The sequence below is a fragment of the Saimiri boliviensis genome, chromosome 2 (assembly GCF_048565385.1).
Source record: "Saimiri boliviensis isolate mSaiBol1 chromosome 2, mSaiBol1.pri, whole genome shotgun sequence".
Taxonomy (NCBI): Eukaryota; Metazoa; Chordata; class Mammalia; order Primates; family Cebidae; genus Saimiri; species Saimiri boliviensis.
Window position 1 is genome coordinate 165,251,389 of NC_133450.1, and position 9,117 is coordinate 165,260,505.

Below are 9,117 nucleotides of genomic sequence, written 5' to 3' on the forward strand. Positions count from 1 at the left end.
TATTATTAAAGTTTAACTTGTATTAATTAAATATATTTTATTTGAAAGTATCATGTGAATTGTATTCCCCAGGGAAATACCTAAAAAATAGATTTTAAAATACAACCAAAAATAAGAAAATTAAAATGGATTGCAGAAACTATTTAATACAAAAAAAGTGACAATAATAAATGAATAGGGGAACACAAAAGACTAAGACATATAGAAAACACATAATAAAAATCAGACACAAATCTTATCTATGAGTGATAACATTAAATGTTAATGGAATAATTGCTCAAACTAAAAGGCAGCAATAAGCAGGATTAATCAAACTGCAGGGCCAGATTATATACAGTCTATAGGAAACCTGCTTTGGATTAAAAGACATAATAGTTTGAAAATAAAAGGACAGGAAAAGATACACCTAGGAAAATGTGGCTGGCTTTACAAATATTAGGCTAAATAGACTACATGGAAAAAATTGTTACTGGAGACAAAGGTGTACATTTTATTATGATAAAAAGTCAATCCAATTTAAAATACAACAATTTTAAACATAAATACAACCGAATAGCAGAGTCCCAAGATACATGAAGGAAAGGCTGATGTAATTGAAGAGGAAATGGACAATTCAACAAGAATATTTGGAAACTTCAATACCCCAATTTCAGTAATGGATAAGAAAGCTAAATATCAGATTAACAAGAAGTCAGAATGCTTTAACATTGAAAACCAAACAAAATTAACAGAAAGGTATAAAACAGTCCTGCCAGCAACAGAGAAGTACACATTCTTCTCAAGTGCACTTGAAACATCCTCTCTGATAAGCCATGTTAGGCCACGAAACATGTCTTAATAAGTTCAGAAGGATTGAAATCATATAAGATAGGTTCTCCAGTGACAGTAGAATTAAATTACAACTTAATAAAAAAGAAAATATGGAAATTTACAGATAAGTGCAAATTAAGCAGCACCTTCCTCAATAAGCAATGGATCACATAAGAAATCATAATGTTCATTAGAACAGTACTTTGACATAAATGAAAACCAAACTATATATATCAAAATTTATGGGATTCTCATAATTGCTTAAAAGGGAAATTTATAGCTGTAAATGACATTTTAAAAATATGTTGAATTAATAACAATCTTTAATCTCAGGAAACTGGAAAAAAAGGAACATTATATGGGCAATATGGGGATGTTTCTAAAAAATGCCAAATAAATTTGAAAAGAAGTTTATTTTCCACAATGAAAAAAAAACTAAATTTAGTGACTTGAAATCAGAATAATGTCTAGCTATAAAATTGTAAATAATTATTCAACTGGAGCCAAGCACATAAGCTGGTACAAGTATAAAATGGCTTGGATTCTGACACAAAAATAAAACTATTTTATATAAGTAAATAGTAAAGTAAATTACCATTTAATTTATATAAATCTGTTGCAAATTAAGAAGAAAACACTAAAAGATAAAGTTTACAAAAAGGTAAAGATATTCACTTAAACGACCAAACAGTTGATGATAAAATATGTTTATAACAACAACGTGGAAGATTAGTTAGGAAAGGAGAGAAAATTTTGTCTACAAGGACTTTTAAATTTACAACAAAATTTCAATCTACAGCTTAAAAATATCAAATTTGTGGAGTAGAAATATTTGAATCATTTATATTTGTCAAGATTTTGAATGGATAAGGCAGGAAATTAATGTTTCCTTTATTGAATCATATGACTGTGTGATATATATTAAATATAGTCATCTCTGTTTCACAAAGAAAATTCTGTTAACAAGTGTCATGCATATTGTCACTATAATCACTCATTATATAGGTATAAATGTCATAGAACATAGAGTATAGAACTGTTAAATAAGATAAAATGAATTTAACTTTTTTTTTTTGCCATACTCGTTGGTTATGCAGTGGAAAAATTTTATAAAAATTTTCTGAGAGAAGCATTCTGCCTTTGCTATGGCGGCAATTTCCCCAGACTCCTGGCAGCCACCCAACGTTTACTTGGAGACCAGCATGGGACTCATTGTGCTGGAGCTGTACTGGAAGCATGCTCCGATGACCTGTAAGAACTTTGCTGAGTTGGCTTGTTGAGGTTACTACAATGGCACAAAATTCCACAGAATTATCAAGGACTTCATGATTCAAAGGGATGACCCAACAGGGACAGGACAAGGTGGTGCATCTATCTATGGCAAACAGTTTGAAGATGAACTTCACCCAGACTTGAAATTCACGGGGGCTGGAATTCTCGCAATGGCCAATGCAGGGCCAGACACCAATGGCAGCCAGTTCTTTGTGACCCTCGCCCCCACCCAGTGGCTCGACAGCAAACACACCATTTTTGGCCGAGTGTGCCAGGGCATAGGAAGGGTGAATCGTGTGGGAATGGTAGAAACAAACTCCCAGGACCGCCCTGTGGACGATGTGAAGATTATTAAGGCATACGCTTCTGGGTTGACTTGCTACCCTCTTGAGCAGATCTTCTGAGATAGCCCCAGTGGACAAGCTTCCTGATGACATAGAATGACACGTAATGCTAAATTTCATTTTGGCTTTGCAAATCATGAAGCTCAGGAAGCCTGGGGTCTTGGGTGAGTTAGAGATGGAAGTACATTTTAATAGGATGCTTCTTTTCTCTTCCCCCAGTGCCTGGGTTGACAGAGCATTTGCACAATGCCCCTGTGTATCAATAGGTTACTACTTGCTTCAGATGACCTATATGCCCCATCTTGTGCATATCTGCTCTGGCACACTTCAAACAAAATGTAGCAGACACTGTCATTTCTCAGTGGTTTTGCCTAACCAAACTTTTTCCTAAGGAGATTTACATTCTGGCCTACACTGCAGTCCTTGATGGCTGACAGCCATAGAATTCCAAACCAAGTAGTGTTGATTAGCCCTCTTAATTCTGTGCACACCCTATTTCAGCCTCTTAGATTTGTTCCTCTAGAGAATGTATGCGTCTCTATGTATATTTCCCTCAAAACAAGAACATCAACACTGCTGTTTCTGATACTTAGACATCCCATGCAAAGCCACATTGAATTTTTGCCAAATGAAAAACGCTTCCAACAATCAAGTTTCTAAGAAGGTGTCAAGTGGGGAATAATAATGTGTAATAATCAAGACATTAATTTATTACAAGGAAGCAGAAACATTGACTGTCTTTTTCTCAAAGAGGAGAAATCTGTGATGAGCACAAGGACAGACTATGAATCTTCCTTAAGAAGTAGTCATCTCAGAAAGGAGAAGTGCCACTCAAGTTCTTTTAACCTAAGACTTTAGTGACATTAGGTCCAACATTTTTATATGTTCAGTTTTTTTATATATAAAAATAACTTTCTGGATTTTGTGGGGAGGAGTAGGAGAGGAAGGAAGTTAATACCTATTAATACATAGACACTTCCAAAGTATAATGCCATTCATGGTGGGAAAAAAAAATGTTCTGTGCTGTTAACTTTTTTTCTAGTTTATCCTGAGAAAAAAAGTGATGCACAGAATAAAAGAATTTAAATGAAAGGAAAATAATAGCAGTGAGAGTTACATTTGCTCAATGATCTTATACTGCATAAAAATAAGCTAAGTATGAAACTGAAGAAAATGAAAACCTTATGTAATTTATTCTGTTATAAAAATTTAAGTTGAAATTAACATTTTTCATTTTACAAAGACAAACATTTTTTACATTTTTCGAACATTAATAGTCAAGACATTAATTAGAATCAACAGTGTTTTATAAAACTAAAATAACTATTTTTTATATTGATATAGTTAAATCTACTTTTCAGTGTATTGAACACTTCTTTGAATCATGTTAATAATCATATGTTCACAGAAGAGATAGAAAATGTTCTTTTCTTAGACCACATAGCATTAAAAACTTAATACTTCAATGCAGATACAAATACAAAAATATTAATTTGAATATTTGATTATTGAATCTTGGATAAAAATTTAGTGTACAAGTTGAGATATTAGTATAAAATTCATGCCAAATATTTTTTAAAATAATACTACAAAATGTAAAATACCTCACTAGTAATTTTATATTGATTACATGTAGAAATGATATTATTTTGGATATGTAGGTTTAAATAAAATATATCACTAAGAGTAATTTCACCTGCTTCTTTTTCTTTTTTATTGTGACAACTAGAAAATTTAATATGACAGATGTGCTCCACTGTATATTCCTACTGGATAGCACTGGTATATAAAATGCCTGTATTTCTATTAAAGATATTAAGTATCCCTTTTCATCTTCTTCAAGTATCTCTCATGTTTTCAATTATTACCAATAATTGAATTAATCAATATTGCCGATTAATAATAATTTGGTAAAATTTTTTGTTCATTGCTAACAACCTGGATCTAGAGGACAGAAATTTGGAATAGCTGAATTATTTCATAGCATCTTTTTCAGAATTCTCAGCTTTAATTATCTCAAATGAATGTTAATTCTATTATTTTGCATAACTTGGTAGTGTTTTTTTGATAAGTAATACATAGTCAAAATCAGAGTTGGTGATTTACAGTCATTTATCTGTATATAACTCCATAAACTCCAGTTAGCTTTTCTGTCCTTCATTTTGTTCTGAATACTACATTGAAGCATTTGTTGTTTTTGAAATTCTCCAAAAGCCTTTCATTTGGGGTTTTGATTCAATTTTTGTAAGCCTGTGACATTTATACTGGTCCTTGGTCAATGATGCTCCTTCCATTTTGGGATCTGTAATTATTTTGTTTCTTCTGTGGGTTTTAATATCTGGTGTATAAAATGCCTTAAATGCAAGGACACAGGGAGGGGAACATCACACACCGGGGCCTGTTGGGGGTTAAGAGGGCTAGGGGAGGGATAGCAGGAGGTATGGGAATTGGGGAGAGATAACATTAGGATAAATGCTAAATGTAGATGATGGGGGAATGGATGCAGCAAACTACCATGGCATGTGTATACCTATGTAACAATTCTGTACAGTCTGCACATGTACCCCAAAACTTAAAGTATAATAATAATAATAAAAGCCTTAACTGACATTGTCACACAATCCATGTGTGTTATCAGACTTCTTCCAATGGTTAGCCTTGCTATTCAATCAGGCAAATGTCTGATCACTCTTAATTGGTTGGATATTTTATATCTGTTGAAATATTTTATATCTACTGAAATTCAGCCATTGGTTTGCTTCTAGAAACTGGATTTTCTTTCATGCTCCCTATGAATTGTCAACCTTCCACGCTTTCTTTTTAACAAAAAGTTTCTATAGCCATGCTAAATTGAAAACAAATATCAGTAAGTTTTATGCACACTCATTTTCTGCCATTTTCTATAGTACAAACTAGGTACTTGGACTTGACACACCTCTAGAACCAATAGACCTGAGCCTGTTTCATCTTGGGAACTCCCATTCCTTAGAGTGTTAATTGTGTAGTTTCTTTAATAAAGTTTTCACTTAGTCTAAAGCTGAATCAATTTGACAGCTTTTTATTTCTCATAAGTGAGACATCTCTTCTTCACATTAAGAAATCTGAGTAAAAACATTCAAGGATTTGAAATTGTACTCATTGGCTTTACAAATAATTTTATTTTGCCATGCCTATTTTCCTGAAACCCTTACACTTAAATGAGTCGTTATACCTTGATTGTTCTCTTTGAAAACCTTTTTAGGATTTTTCTTGTCTATATGTCTGTTCACCATTCAGAATCTTGGAAATGTAGCTGTTAATGATTTCTCTCCTTGTACAAAACTATACACCTGTCATTCTAACATATTTCTTCCAATTTCATCTAGAGAAGTAATCTGTATTAGGAGATATAAATTCCATCAGTTCTGGATCTGGCAGGCATATTAGTTATGCAAATAGATGCTTCTTGCCTTCTCCATTTTTAGTAGCGTAATTTCATCTAGAAGAACGTTTTTAAACCTTTTTGTTTCAAGAGCCCATTTAGCAGTATAGTGAAGCTGATCACTTATCAGAACAATGTTTTTAACAAAAAAAGCTTAAAAATACAAAATAAATTATATTGACATAGATATCAAAATATTAGAAATTGAGATATAGTAATAAACGTTTCTTTATTGATCTATTATATATCATACCTTTCTCTGTATCTAAAACCTGCCATACTGTTTAGAATGATAAACATAAAAGATAGTTCAAAATATTTACAGTTGTAAATGTGATACAAAATACCTGTAAATTCTATTAGTGATAAGCCATGATATTGCTAATATGAATATCTGTTACCTCTACTCACAATTGAAAGGAATAGTACATTTCAATTACACCTTAGTGAGGATGAAAAATGTAACATATTCTCATTCAAGTTTATGAATCCCTAAACTCTATTAAAGTTTCTCTTTGTGCTGATGTACTCCTGGTTAAGAAAATATGATCCAATATAATCCAAAAATCAAAAGTACCTAAGGTTCAGGAAAGACATAATGTGGAATTACAGGTTTACCTGGGATTGAAAGATTTCCCAGATACAGCATTTTCAGTGCTGAAACAGAAACAATCTCAGGCAAACTTGAATGGTTGGTCTCTCTATAGAACTCCTACCTCTGAAAGACACCTAGTGAGATTAGTTTTTGTTTTTTTTTGGAAAATCGAGAAATTCAAGGGAGAAGATGGTGGAAATGAATACTGAGTACAAACACTATATTTCATATCATTCATACTCAACATTCATACAGTCATCTTCATATGATACTCTTTTGAACTAACAAACATTCTAAAAAGAAATAATTCATGAATCTTACTAATTACTTGTACTGCAGACAGTACTATATTAATTTCTACTTGCTGCCATAGAAGTGACTATAAATTTAGCTATTGAAAAACACAAATATATACTCTTAAGTTCTGAAGGTAAGGGTCAAAAACGGGTCTTCAGGGCTGCATTTCTTCGGAGACTCTAGGGAGACTCTGTGACTTTTGAGCTGCTAAATACTACCTACAACCTGTGGCTTAAGGACCCTTCTTTCACCTTCAAAGTCCCCAGCATAGCATTATGTCTTGTCTGACTTCCTGGCTTTCTCTTATAAGTGCCACTTTTATTATCTTGAGGCCACCTAGATAATGCAGGATAATCTTCCTATCACAAGGTTTTTAACATAATCACATCTGCAAAATTTCTTTGAATGTAAAGTAACATATTCACACATTTCTGCAATTAGGATATGAGCAGTTTGGGGAGCTTTATTCAGCCTACCTCAAAACCCAGGTCTAAAATTCTGGGGTCATATATGGATTTATCTTGTTTAACAAAGCCATTATATTAATACACAATCAAGGAAGCAACTTTATGAAAGCAGAGCCGGGGGCTATCTCATTGGCTGAGAGATTTTCTTCCATGATAGGATATGGGTTCCCCAACTGTTCCTGTCAAGTGAAATTTGATACTTACCTTTGACTGCTGGACATGGCTCTTATGTTCTCTTCTCTGTTGTTACTCCTGACCTCTCTGTCAATTTGGATATTTCCTTCTGATTTATTTCCAAGCTTAGATTTCAGTTTTAATCAGCATATAATCTGATGTTAAACTTGTCTTCTGAGTCCTTCATATCTGCTATGGTCTGAATATGTGTGTCTCTGTCCTCACAAATTAAATGTTGAAATCTAATCACTAGTGTGATGGCATTAGCAGGTATAGTCTTTGGGAGATGGTTAGGTAATGAGGGTAGAGCTTTCGTAAATGACTATTGCTCTTTTAAAAGAAGCCCCAGAGAATTGTCTTCTCTTGCATCGTGTGAAGACTCTATAAGTTCTGTCTGTGAACCAGTAAGCCGGTCCTTACCAGACAATGATTTGCTATGCTCTTAGCCTTCCCTGACTCTAGGCCTATAAGAAGTAAACTTCTTCCTTTTTAAAATATCAGATAGATAATATTTTGTTATAACAGGACAAACAAACGTGGAATGTTTAGCTTTAGATATTTTCTTGTGATTCTTGTTTATAGCTTCCTATAATCTGGTAAAGACTATCCAGGGTAAAATCCTTTGCATAATGATTATATGTATTTATCGTCCTTGTTCTACAACTCTATTACCTTGTGTTTTAGTTCCATTCTTTTTGTTTTACTTTCTTTCTGGCTATTTTTTTCTCCCAATTTGCTTTGATAGTTTTTATTGAGCATCAGACACTGTATATGAAATATTGTAGAGATTGATTGAGAATCTAATGATGTTATCTTTCTCTAGATCCATTTACTTGCTTTGCTGGTAAAGAAAGGTGATCTTGTATAATCTACTTCTCAACGAAAGTCCTGGATAAATAGTCTAATTGCAATTATTTTTTTAAGAAAGTCTCTTCTATTAACAGAAGGTCCTTTACAGAACACTACAGTCATAAAAATCTATTCCCCTATCAACCTAATTTATATTTGTCAGTGTTCTTTGTTTACATATAAAATCTGGTGTATGTATGTGTGTATATGATTACAATAAAAGTGAATGTTTAGGAAACTAAGATAGAGCCTATTTTTAATGCTCAGCAACATTTTGCAAATGAAAAAGTGTCAATTCATTTTATGATTTTCATTATAGTTTTTGCTTATGCTACATATCAGCTGTCTGGTTAACTATACTAGGCACAAGAAAATGCTACAGGAAATGAGATATCATTAAAGAGTTTCTTCCACTCTTCCAAAAGGGCAAGAGTGTTACATATAAATCTTCAATAGGTATCTCATTTCATAAATTCTAAAGAAGTCCTCTTGTGTTAGCAAGATATTTCCCATAGCTTTTATAAACTTTGCAGAAATCCCATTATCATAGCCTAGGGCAGTTAAAACCTTCTTCATATTCTAGGCAATTCTTCAATTTTATTTTGCTGTTTCAAAATCAGAATAATTTTTAATATGATAGTCTATTATTGTCAGGAAAATAGAAACTCTAGTCATAAATATCATAATTTGAACAAAATTACTTAATAATTTTGGATGATGTCTCTTAAAAGGGTAAATATACCAAATTATTTTTTTTGCCCAGCTTTGATTAGTGAATAAATTTAATTGGTAAATAAAGAAATGTTTCTATATTGAGTTATACTTGAGATATTTATACAATCTCAACTTTCCCGTTTCTTTCTCATATGTTCATTAGTAGCTTTATGC

At 32.5% G+C, this 9,117-nt stretch overlaps 1 pseudogene; it reads left to right on the forward strand.

Annotated features, from left to right (window-relative positions):
• The first annotated feature begins 1,955 nt into the window (after positions 1-1,955).
• Positions 1,956-2,486, forward strand: LOC101044516 (peptidyl-prolyl cis-trans isomerase-like 1 pseudogene; annotated as a pseudogene).
• Positions 2,487-9,117: the final 6,631 nt, after the last annotated feature.